The 12,375-nt window shown below is 40.4% G+C and overlaps 1 pseudogene; it reads left to right on the top strand.

Moving 5' to 3' along the window:
- Positions 1-528: 528 nt before the first annotated feature.
- Positions 529-6,407, top strand: LOC137224279 (putative uncharacterized protein MSANTD5; annotated as a pseudogene).
- Positions 6,408-12,375: the final 5,968 nt, after the last annotated feature.

Genomic DNA, 12,375 nt, shown 5'->3' with positions numbered 1-12,375 from the left:
CGTCGTTCTTCGACCAGCCACAAAATTGTGATCCTGGGGTGCTTATCTCAGAAAATATCCTAAGCAAATCGGTGGGAAAACCCAAATTTAGTTATTTGCCGATCTTACGGCGTTGCTGAACATCCCAAGACCCTGGCGGGGGATGTTGGGACTCTTTGCTCTGCGGCGGAAGAATATTGCAGCAAGCAGTAGAAGACCCGCTTTCCCCGCCCGCCCTGCTCCTACGGGGTTTCCGCGTCCCCGAAGCAGAGGCGGCCGGGCCGCCGGGCTGGACCGGGAGGCGGAAGGCTGGGGCGCGCCGGACGGTTGGCAGCTCCGGCTTTCCCGCCGGACAGTGGGACCAGGCTCGCCGATTCCGCAGTGCTCGGTGCCGGAGGGGCAGGCACGTCCATACTCTGCACTGGAGGGGAATCGGGCTGTTCCGCTCGTTCCCACCGCTACTTAACTTGACGGTAAAGAGCCGCCTGGCCTTTGGCCCGAGCGTTTAACATCCTTCAGACCTTGACAGTGAAACTCCTGCTACGGAAAATGTCGGCTGCCCAGCAAGCCCCAGAAGATCCGGTTTACCGTCCAGCGTGCAGGGCGAGAAGAAATATGTAGTGTCCTCTGCAGATGTCTCTGGAGCAGCCAACTCCATTCTTCTCATGTTGCCTCTGCTCTTCTCTCGCTCTCTTTTTAAAATAATGCTTATAATTTTAACAGGTGTGAGAAATGCCTGCTAAAATCACTGTAAACTTTTGCTTATGTAGGGGTGATGTTCCTTGTAACTCAGGAATTTAAATGGATGCTTCCGGCCTGTACAGCTCCATGCTGCTTTGGGACTACACAGGTTTTGGTTATGGTCTTTTTTTTTTTTTTAAGGCTTTTTGCGCTTTAATTGTTTATACGTAATGAATGTTGATTTAGTGAAATTGAGAGCAATACAACCCTTGCTGCTTAAATAAACTGCATGATTTGTAAAGATCCAGAGGTTTTCAACTGTAGCCCTAACCCAGGCTCGTTAATAAAAACCAAAAATAGTATTTTTAGTCATTTAACTTTAAAATACAGTCCTACCCACCCTGCAAGATAACACAAATACTCAAGAAAACATTTTCTCATTAATTCAGAAGGCCAACCTAAAGTCTGATAACGGGGGAAAAAACGACTTAATTTTCTATATTTGTGTATTCAACATGATACCTGGTTGTAAATACATTTTTTTCCAAAAATCATTTATTTGAAAATTATCATGCTAGGAACTGTGACAAAAACTAATACCAAGATGACAAAGTGTACTTGACCCTCAGTCTAGTGATGATGCTCCCTATCCACCCTCTGTAATGGTCAAATCCAGATTTGAGGTGATGCCAGACATTTTCTGAGAATGGAGGTCAGAAATCCTTGTTGGCTCATCCAAAACCTACTAAAAATCTCCTGGGATCCAGGAAACTAAAGAAAATACTAAATGAGAAAAATGGCGAACAATTTAGTCTCACTTGAGTCTACAGGGTGAAATCAATCAACAACACCTAATTGTTGAGTGTTTTCTTTAGGTTTAGCACTACTGTTACATGCTGTGGAGGATTTCCAGAGTCCCTTAACAGGAAATAATCAAGGGCTAAACTCTGGTTTAAGTCACAATTGCTCAAGGGGTTTCAAGGTAAGAAAGTTTCCTAATCCAAAATTCAGCAAAAATCCAGACCCACATTGCCAGCAACTCTACCATGTATTTCTAATAAATGCTGTGCTTGCCACATTCTCAAGTGCTTACTAAATAGTATTAGTAAGTAAAAAATAAAGATCCAAACAAAACATACACATTAACAAAGTTTTGCATATCAACACAGAGTATACTGTGAAACTTTTCCACTTACCTGAGATCTAAAATTGGATGGCTATCTCTAAGTCAACTACAATGCTTCTTTGCTAACCTGGAACATGTGAGGCCATTTATATGGCAAGTGATGCTAAAACTCAGCTTCTTTCCCTGTGTGACCACCTAGTTTAGTCTTACTCTCCAGTAGCCTCCGCTGACAATTGTAAAGCCCTCTAGCGATTGTAAGCCAACCTATTTGGGGGGAACATTATTCTGCCTGCCACAGCAACCAACTTTGTTGAATAGTGTATAAAATAAGAACCAAGAAGAGACAGTAAAGGCATTGTTAGCGTAGAGTTGATCCAGAATAGCTTCTAGGAAGTTGTGAATTTTAATCCACAAATGGCAAAATGATGTTTTTGCTTCTTTTATTCTTAGGTCAAACAAACTGATGAGGAAAAGAATTTTTTCACTGCTGGCGGTAATTCCTTAGACATATAGTAAGCCCTTAAATGTTTTTGAATGAATGAGTGAATAATTAGAAGAATAAATAGTAGAACTACAAAGATGAAGGGATATTATCTATTTCCTACAATGAGTTGTACTGTTGATATGCTGTTTTAATTTCTTTTAAAGAGTAGAACTACTCCTGCTATTCATATTCAAAAAAGGACACATCCTGATGGCCCCTTCAGCTTATGTGACCATTTTTATCCCCTGAACTTGTAGGCCTGCATTTACTTACTGAAATGGTGACGATTTACATAAAGGTACTTTTAAGAAGAAGCTGTTTTAAACTGTCTGGACTGTAAAACAAAATGAGTTCTACTTGCAAGTTTTTATGTTTTTTGTTGCACAAACAATCCTTTAAGAACAATACAGGGCATTTTAAAAATAAAATTTCTCCTAACCCTACTACATTAAGGAAAAAAGCTCAGCATTTTCCTCCTCTTCACTGCTCCGTCAGTTGCTTTGGTATTGTTACTTCTGCTGATGCCGTCTGTGAATTTTGTATGGTGAATTTGCCCCCATTTGAAAGTGGGCCTGGAGCATAGGCTGGGTGGTGGTGGTCCTTAGGTCCACTCCTTGCATCTGAAACGGGTGCAGTAGACGTAGAAGTGAAGTGGCAGTTTATAGACCTCATTTCCTTGGAATAAATCCAGCCATTCTTCAACTATTCAGGCTTCCTGATTTTTGCCATACTTGAGTACCACCTGAATTATTTACCTAATTTTTAAGTCAATTTGCATTTACTTCGCTTGAGTGAAATCATCGGTTTAATTTCTTGTATTTTCTAATACTGATTAAAGTAATTACCAAAAAAAATCAACATAAATACTGTGTGTCAATATAGCTCATCTGAACGTTTCTGTTTGGGATACACTGTTTCAGACGGATTGCAGGCCTACTAAATCTGTACTCGTTAGCCAGACCAGGGCAGAGGCAAGTTAGATCTTGGTTTCCAGTTCTGAATTCTGAATGATAGGCCAACTAAAGTCTGAAAATAACCGACTAAATATTGTCAGTTGTTTCTGATGAAAACTTTTTTTTAATTATATTAATAGGACTTCGAAAAAATAAAGGGGGCGGGCACTGTCATCTTCCTGACTCCCGTAGAAAGGCTGAGGTGATGCGTAACTAGCTGGTATTCCCTGAGACTGTCTCTGGGAAGGCCTTCGCCTCTGAAAAGAGAAGATGGTCAAGGCATAGTGCCCCTTTGCTTGCTAGAGGCTTCTATTTTTATTTTCCTTTAAAATTCCTTTGAAAAGTAACTTTAAAATTTTATACTCACAATTGACCCAAATAAAAGAAATTATATGGGCTATAATGGCATTTTTTGGCGGCGGGTGGTGGTCAAGAAACCTATTACATTAAATGCTTGAAATTTTCAAAGTATTAGGCTGATCATTATCCTCCACAGTAAGCTCAGAAGTCAAGAGCCAGGAATATGTACACTCTGGTGATATCAGGAATAAGCAGCCCAGCCCAGTGGAGGAGAAGTCTTATTTAATTACAATTTGTAAGGCTCTGTCTCTTGCGATGTTCAGTAGAAACACCGAAAATTTTCCTGAGATGTCCACTGCTACTAGCTGTTTTCCCTGAGCTGATCATTCATGTTTAAACTCCCTTCTACTGCAAAGCAAATATAACTTTGCAGTGTTTCTTTAATCTGCAGAATGAGTTTGCAGTAGAAAATGTAATTTGTTCACTTAAATTGTAGTTGACTTAATAGCTTTGACTTTATATGACCTATCTTTCTCTATAAGCTGATGTCTGTTAGTTGATGAAAAAACCCCAAACCCTGTGTTTAGCTGCCTTTCTGCTGGCTCTGCAAGTAAAAAAACAAAAACACAAAAGATGATTCTAATAGATTTAACTCTAAGCACACCTCAAAACTTGGTTCCTGGACAAGGTGGTGCTGTGGTAGAGTCAGCTGGCAAACTCCTTCCAGCAGGCAAGGAGACGCTTGGGACTGAACTCCCTGGCTTGCCAAGGAGGGGAAAGGCAGAAGACCCTTTGGGACCTTGAATGGGAAGCTTCTTATTTTTCCTGCTCTCTCTAATTTGAAATAAGCTGTTCAATCTGTTAGACTCAACTTGAAGTAGACAAAGAAAGAAAAATCTATCAAACGAACTAAATGAAGTTCTGAGGCTAAAAAGTAGAGTCGGAGTGCATTTCTATATGAGTTTAGATTAATCAGCCAGCTCAAAGGCTGTCTGATAAGATAGCCGATACTTGTGGACAGTGGGAATCACTGAGGGGATAGACTCTCAACAGAAAACAGATTGAGGAATAGGTACTAAATTTTCCTTTGGGGCACCTATTTTCCAGTTTGGGTTGCCCTCCTTCTTTGCAGTGACCCTGGTTCCTAGAGGTAAAAAACTGTGGAGGGATTATACAGAGATTTGTACAGAGTGTACAGAGATTGTATAGAGATTAAATGATTTACTTCAAAATGCTTGCGTTTGAATGCATTCCTTGAGAGAACTGTGATGAGAATTCCCCCTGGGCTAACTAGTGTGAACTGAGATTTCAAAGCTTCCCAGGCAACTCTGAATAGTTTGTGGATCTAGGTGGATTGTTAGGTTCCTAAGAGTATCAGTGGCCCTGCCTTTGCTCCATCCCACCCTCCTCCTTCAAATGGGGACCTTTGTCCCTATGTATTAAAGTCTTGATTTTGGTTAAAGTTAGAAGGTTGATATTTAACCTCTGCCGTCTCTTGAAAGCTCACCAAAATAATAGTAAAAAGTCTTGCTGAAAAGACTTAAACACTCAAGAAAATTGGAAAAGAGACAACAGCTCACAAAACTTGAATTGGAAAGCAAATGAGAAAATGATGAGAAAATTAGCAGATGGGAGAAAGCCCTAAATTCAGAGTGTGGAAAGCTGATAAGCAACCTCATTTGTATTGCAGAACAACCAAAAGACTCAGAAATTGGTAGGACCATGTTTTTTTGGATATAGGGATGTGAGATTAAAACATGAACACTGGTTGAAAGTCTGTTGAAAAAGCAGCTAGAAACGGCCAGAGCAGAGAGGAGCAAACAGTCTGCTGAATTCCAGCATGCCAGAGTAAGTGCCTGTGCTGCCGAACCCAGGTTCATGTGCGCAATGCACAGTGAAGCCGCACAAACGGAAACATCGGGCTTTGGAGCAGAGAAAGGTTTACTGCAAGGGCCAAGCAAGGAGTACAGGCAGTGGCCCATGCTCAAAAGACCCTGGACACCAGCTCTTTGCTGACCCTGGATTAGAACCCTGTGGCTGCAGAGAAAATAGACATTTTTATCAGGAATTAAAATACACACTTCAGGCTGAAATCATTGGCAACCCCCCGGGAAGTAAAGGAGGAAAAATAAACCCAGGGATCAGAAAAGCCAACAGGCCAGTTAATTAAACCTTAGAGTGACCAGGAAATCGGGAGTTTCCTACAAGAATGGGAATTCCTTGAATGTGAAGTGGTGAGAAGACTCATGTACAGCCAAAAGCAATTGCCCAGGGTCGCAAGCACAGGGGCATAAAGAAGAGTGGCAACAATGTCTCCAAATGCTTATAAATTTGCATGACTTATGCTCCGCTATTCATGAGGCCAACCAGAGGTCAAGGAGCAAGCCCTGGCCTTGTCCTTATGGAGAGGCCCCTTCACAGGATCCTGGGATACAGATGGTTGGACAATGTCTTCTCAGGTCCTCCCTGTGCACATGTGGCCAGCCTCCCACCTCCTGAATACCAGTCCCAGGCCTGTGCCAGTCATATTCCCTTTGGGGAGCTGCTGTGCCCACCGCCCCAACATGTGATCTACATGAAGGATCCTCAGGTACCTGGATGGGAGCCCTGGAACAGGAATTCTCCAAGGTCAAGTACATTTCTGTTCCTTGCCTTTTTCCCAGCCTCCAGCTGCAGTCAACCTCCTCTGACTCTGATTCAGATCCTGAACTCAAAGGAAGTTAGAACCTGGATCCCAATTCTGTCTGAAAGACAGTGCAATAGTGCAATTCTATACACTCACAACTCCTTCCTTTCCCAGCCCAGTGCAATGAGAATAAATGTGAAATTAAATGAGAAAAAAAGAAAAAGCAGACTTCAGGAATTCCTCCCCTACTCCATGTAGTTAGGCAACTTTCTCTCCTTTACTCTGGCTAGTCTAGAAGTTTACTGTCCAAAGATAGTATTGATAAAATAGTAGATCTCTGGATTGAAGGCCCTCATGAAGGTATACTTGAAATTTGGTGGTCAATGTAGAGAACTGTGGTTTTACCATCTCATACTATTATTGGGGAAGGGCCATGTTCCCACTCAAAGGTCTACCTACTACTCCATAAAGAGGTTTTCCTTTTGTGGCATGCGGGATCTTAGTTCCCTGACCAGGGATCGAACACATGCCCCTGCATTGGGAGCATGGAGTCTTAAACAGTGGACCGCCAGGAAGTCCCCATAAAGAGGTTTTGCTATGCCACAGTGATTTACTTTTCTATTTGCTGCTACATCGCCAGACCTGGTCAAGGCCTACCACAGGCATATACTGAACAACATATCTGTTATTTTTGGCGCCAGATGGAGAGTTCTGTTTGGGCTTTATTAAATTTGACATTAAGCAGAGATATTGAGTAGGCCATTGTATAAATGAGTCTGGGGACCTGAAGCAGGGGGGCAGGGGTAGGAGAAAAAGTCAGGTCATCAGGTCCTAAGATCTCAATTTGGGAGTCGTGGCATATGAATATTTAAAATCATTGTACTGAATAATATCACCCATGGAATAAGTGCAGAATTATAGGAGACTGGGTGGAAGACTGAGTCCAGAGGCACTCAACATCTGAAGGTCAGCAAAGGAGAGAGACCACAAAAAAGTCTGAGGAGAGGCCACTGAAGTACAAGAAATAAGAGGAAGGTCTGACAAACCAAGAGAATAAAGGGTTTCAAGGAAGGCATGCTCAACTGTTCAAATGCTAACAAAGGACTGAGTATCTGACTACTAAGAATTTACCACTGCGTTTGCAAGATGAATGTTATTGGTAAGGTTGACTGGACCAGTTTCACTGGTGGGGATAAAAGCCTGATTTGTGTGGATTAAAGAGAAAATAGGAAATTAAGTTCCATGTGTAGTGGACTGATATGATCTGAAAATCTACCTGTAATAACTCTCAGATGTGCTAGATGAATTACAACAAAATTTATTTTAAATTCATAGCTGAACTTGCAAGGCAAAAGGGATATTGCAGATACACAAAGTGAAGATGTAAATGAACACAGGACCAGGATGCATGCAAGCTGACTCCATGGCTACCTAAGGGTCTAACCTAGGGGCTTCCCTTTTGAAAAATCATCTTTTTATTTTGGAATAATTTTAGGTTTGCAGAAAAGTTGTAAAGATAGTACACAGAGTTCCTCCATATACCCCTTACCCAGTTTCCCCCATTGTTAACATCTTAGAGTCCAGTTTCTCATAGAGGTTTGGAGATTGAATTTCTTTTACCAGTGAAGTCCCCCAACCCCAAGGTGGGAATTTAATATAAAAATGTGTCCAAGTCCAAGTGACATCCCAAGACTCTTGTTGGAAGTCAACAGAGAATGGATCTGCCAGGACTCTTCTTCACCCAGGGCACAATGGGTTCTCTCAGGAAAAAGAAAGCCCTGCTACAGATCATACGTTTTGATCATAATCGAAACATACGTGGAAACAACTCACCCTGTTAAGAGTCAGCACTTACAACAAGCAGTAGGACTCAGTGGCCATGAACTTCTGGTATTAGAAAGACTATCTGAAAGAGAACACAAAATAGAACAATTTAAAATGACTAAGACATTGAATAACTGAATACCTAAGAAAAAGATAAAATACCATAAAAGAATAATCTGGAAGGGGGATGGATGGGTGGGTGAACAGAGCACCTCTTCTTCTCCAGTCTCCGCCTCTCTCCCTTCCCTTGTCCTCTCCTTTTTCTCCTCCCCTTTCTTCTTTTTAACCACCATAAATGTGGGAGAAGAGCCCAAAATCCTATTCTAGCTTGCTAAAGAAAATTCACAAGTATTTATATCTTTCAGAAAAAAAATAGACAATAATTTAATTATTACCAGACCAGTAACTTACTGAGAATGACAACCAGAAAGAAATCAAACTTTAGATGATAAAGGTGATGAGGAAAAATCATAAATTTTCTATGACAAGAGAATCAAACTAAGATGGAAAGAAAAAAGAAAAACGCCCCTCTTTGTGGTGGGTCTTTCCCAATGCGCATGTGCATCAGCATGATACATTAACCAGACCTCCTCAAAGCAGGACGATATAATCAACTGTTGAGAAAAATGGTCCCTTTCTTCAGACACCAGCATGGTAATTTTAAGATTAATATTTCTTTTTCATCCCATACAGGGGGTCACATTGACCAAAGGCTTACTCTGTACACACATAACTGACCAAAACATCTCTAATGAACTTGATGTACAATGCTAACCTGTAAATGTGATACATAAATTCTGTCTCAGGAATGTATAAAACTGCACCTCTAACTCTTGACCAGTGGAACAGTTGTCAGAGCTTCTGAGAATCTGTGTCCCGGGTTATAATCCTCTTCTTAGCTTGATTGTGACTTGATTTTCTGTCAGCAAAGGTAACATACGAGATACAACAACAATCTCTGAACTAAAATATTTCCAAGTTACTGCACAATTTTTCAGATCCTAATTCCCTGAAAGTCCACCAATCCATTTATATAGCTCCCCCCTCTCAGGGGAGTACAATTTGACAACTTATTTTTGCTTCCAAGATTTTACCTTTTGTGATTCCTATGTTACGAAATCTGAGGATTCTTCAACATGAAGGATTTTGCAGACATCACTTCCACTGGCACATCTTCATCCTTGGTGTCACAACCACTTTCCTCATTTATGTCGCTAAGTTCACCTTTACAAAGTTCCCCTGGCTGCATGCCTGGAGTCTCAAGAATGGCAGCGGTGTCAACATTCCCCTGGCGGTATCTTCTAATCACTTTCAATTTCACTTCACTTCTAGTGATATCACTTTTCCTTTTTTTGGGGGGTGGGGGGTGGGGGGCTGCACTTTAATTTTTCTTGGACAATTTTTTCAGTCATTCATTTTTGTAAAATGTCAGGTGGGCTTTATCACTGGAAGACAAAGCAGCAACTGCATACTGAATAACAAATGCACGGTGACTAGTCGTCAACAGACTTTGAAAGAATTGATGTGATTGGCTACAGATCATGATACACATCTCTTATTTCCCTAGTGCTTTGAGGACAGTGAAGTTTTTCCTATGTCATTACTCACAGGTATTGGGGGACTGGTCTTAATTTAGACTGCTGTGACTGAAATGTGTGCATATCAGAACTGTGCAAAGTGAGGAGTTATTATACTCATTTCCCAATGAGAAAGTGATCAAATCGGTTTCTGGCAGAAGAGGTTATCAATGCAGAGGTTCTACATTAATCATTTTGTAGTCTTTGGAACCAGTTCACTCAGGTCAAAGGTGAAACCTTGATGTATAGAAAAGGTAAGTCTGTATTTAAGAGAAATGAAGTACAATCTATTTCTTGGAAACAAACAAGTAAAGTTTGAACCAAGACCTTCCTGTTAACAAGCAGGCAGGTTGAATGTTCCACTGAGAATTTCCTGTTCTTTATTAGTTCCTCCCTTCTCCTTCTCCCCTCCTTTTAGTCATTGAAACACTTATAATCAGAGATTTTTAAAGTTTAGCTTTCAGAATCACCCAGGGCTTGCTAAAACACAGATGACTGGAAATTCACATATTCTGACAAGCTCCCAGCTGATGCTGATGCTGCTGGTCTGGGGACCACACTTTGAGAACCACTGCGTTTGTTGGTAGACTCAGGAATGGAATTGAAATCTCTTCAATTAAGTGGCTAATTCACAAATTTTTTGACTAGCAAAAGCTTGTGATCAATTGATGAAACATGAATACTTCTCTCAGGCCATAATTTAAGTCCCTTAAGCCAAATCCACAATTCTACAGATGCCACTTTTTCCAACATGAATTCAGTTTGCCTTATTGTACACCTATACAAACATTTAAAAATCTTCAGAATACTATCTAGCTATTTTGAACATTTACAAAAAATATTTGTGACAAAAATTAAAATCTAAAGACAAAAAATACAATTTGTTTTGCTGTGTAACAAAGAAATAATGTTTATGTTCTTAATGGCTTGCTTTTTGAATCAAGTAGGTTTATTTTTATTTATTTTTTTTATTTTTGACTGCGTTGGGTCTTTGTTGCTGTGCGCTGGCTTTCTCTAGTTGAGGCGAGCAGGGGCTGCTCTTTGTTGTGGTGCACAGGCTTCTCATTGTGGTGGCTTCTCTTGTGGAGCACAGGCTCTCGGCGCGTGGACTTCAGTAGTTGCAGCATGCAGGCTCAGTAGTTGCAGCATGCAGGCTCAGTAGTTGTGGCAGGCGGGCCCTAGAGGGTGCGGGCTTCAGTAGTTGTGGCTCGCAGGCTCTAGAGCACAGGCTCAGTAGTGGTGGCTCATGGGCTTAGTTGCTCCATGGCATGTGGGATCTTCCCGGACCAGGGTTCGAATCCATGTCCCCTGCATTAGCAGGCAGATTCTTAACCACTGCGCCACCAGGGAAGTCCGCCTGAATCAAGTAGGTTTTGAAACATAATTTAAAATCTCACAGGAAGTTGGAATGAAGTCTGTGGTGTAGTAATACACCAATGCTAATTTCTTATCTTTGATAATTGTACTATGATTATGCAAGATGTTAACATTAGGGGAAGCTGGGTGAAAGGTGGTGTACAAGAACTATCTGTATTAGTTTTGCAATTCTTCTGTAAGTCTAAAATTATATCACAAATTTAAAAGTTTTAAAAAACTCATAGCAAGAAGAGCACTCTGATATATGTATACTTATATATCGAAAAAAGTTTTCATCTGCAGAAAATGACTTGGGTTTCCTCATTTATCTCTACAGAATAATTCAGTTGCCATGTTCTTTCTATTTCTTATAGTCTCAGGATAATTTCAGAGATAGTCTAAATGGATTTTATTGGGATACCAATTGAACTTTGGTGGAGGTGTAGAAAATGCCTGTGGATGAGGTTTTCTGAAATTGGTAACATTTACTATTATCCCCTTCAAAAAATGCTTATTTTTATTTTTTGAATAGGTAATATATTTATAAGACCTGAAGTTTAAAAGGTACAAAAGTGTATATAGTGAAGAGCCACCCTCTTACTCTTGTCTTACTGCCACCTAATTTTCTCCCCAGATTCAACCAATAATATTATTCCTCTGTATCCTTTAGGTAGAGTTGTTAATACATAAGCAAGGAAATGCACGTCTATTTTACAGAGAGTGATAGCATAGTTTACTTCTGTATCTTTTTCTTTTATTAATTTATTTTTTTACGTAATATATTTTGGAAATACAGATTCTGTATCAGTGCATAATAGGCTTCTTGATCCTTTCTTGGGTCTGCATTTGATCCTGTTGCATGGATGTACACAGTTCCTTTCACTCATCCCCTTCATGGACATTTAGATGCCTCCCATCTTTTGCTATTACACATGATGCTGCCATGAACAGGTTTCCCCCATCATTATTTGCACATGTGCAGTTATATCTGCAAGAAATGTAATTCAAGGGTCATGTATGTGACATTGTAATTTGGAAGAGTGTTATTATATGAACTTTTTGATAAGCAATTATAAACTTTGTACAAAATGCAAAAGAACAAAAGGGTAAATGGTGAAAAAGAAGTCTTCCTCATACCCTTTCCCTCTAGCTCCTCTCCCCAGAGGTAACCTCTGCTACTTGCTTCTTGGCTATAGACAATATTTCTGGCCACTTTAATCCAGTTTTTCAAAATCTTTAGCCAGTGGGTTGGTCCTTCCTTCTTCCCTGCCTTCTCCTTCTCCTTCTCCTCTCTTTCTCCTCCTCCTTCTCCTTTTACTTCTTCTTTAAGATTTCTATTTTAACATTACCCTTGATTAATTTAAGATGGAAAAATCAATGAAGGCATTGCTATATACATGTAGGGCCTTAAAACAAAATTCTTTTACAATCTCTCCTGCGAAGTGTATCCAAGTATTGTTACCAGACTA

This window comes from Pseudorca crassidens, chromosome 5 (assembly GCF_039906515.1).
Source record: "Pseudorca crassidens isolate mPseCra1 chromosome 5, mPseCra1.hap1, whole genome shotgun sequence".
Classification (NCBI taxonomy): Eukaryota; Metazoa; Chordata; class Mammalia; order Artiodactyla; family Delphinidae; genus Pseudorca; species Pseudorca crassidens.
Note: the sequence above shows the minus strand (reverse complement) of the source record. Positions and strands in the feature narration are given on the sequence as shown.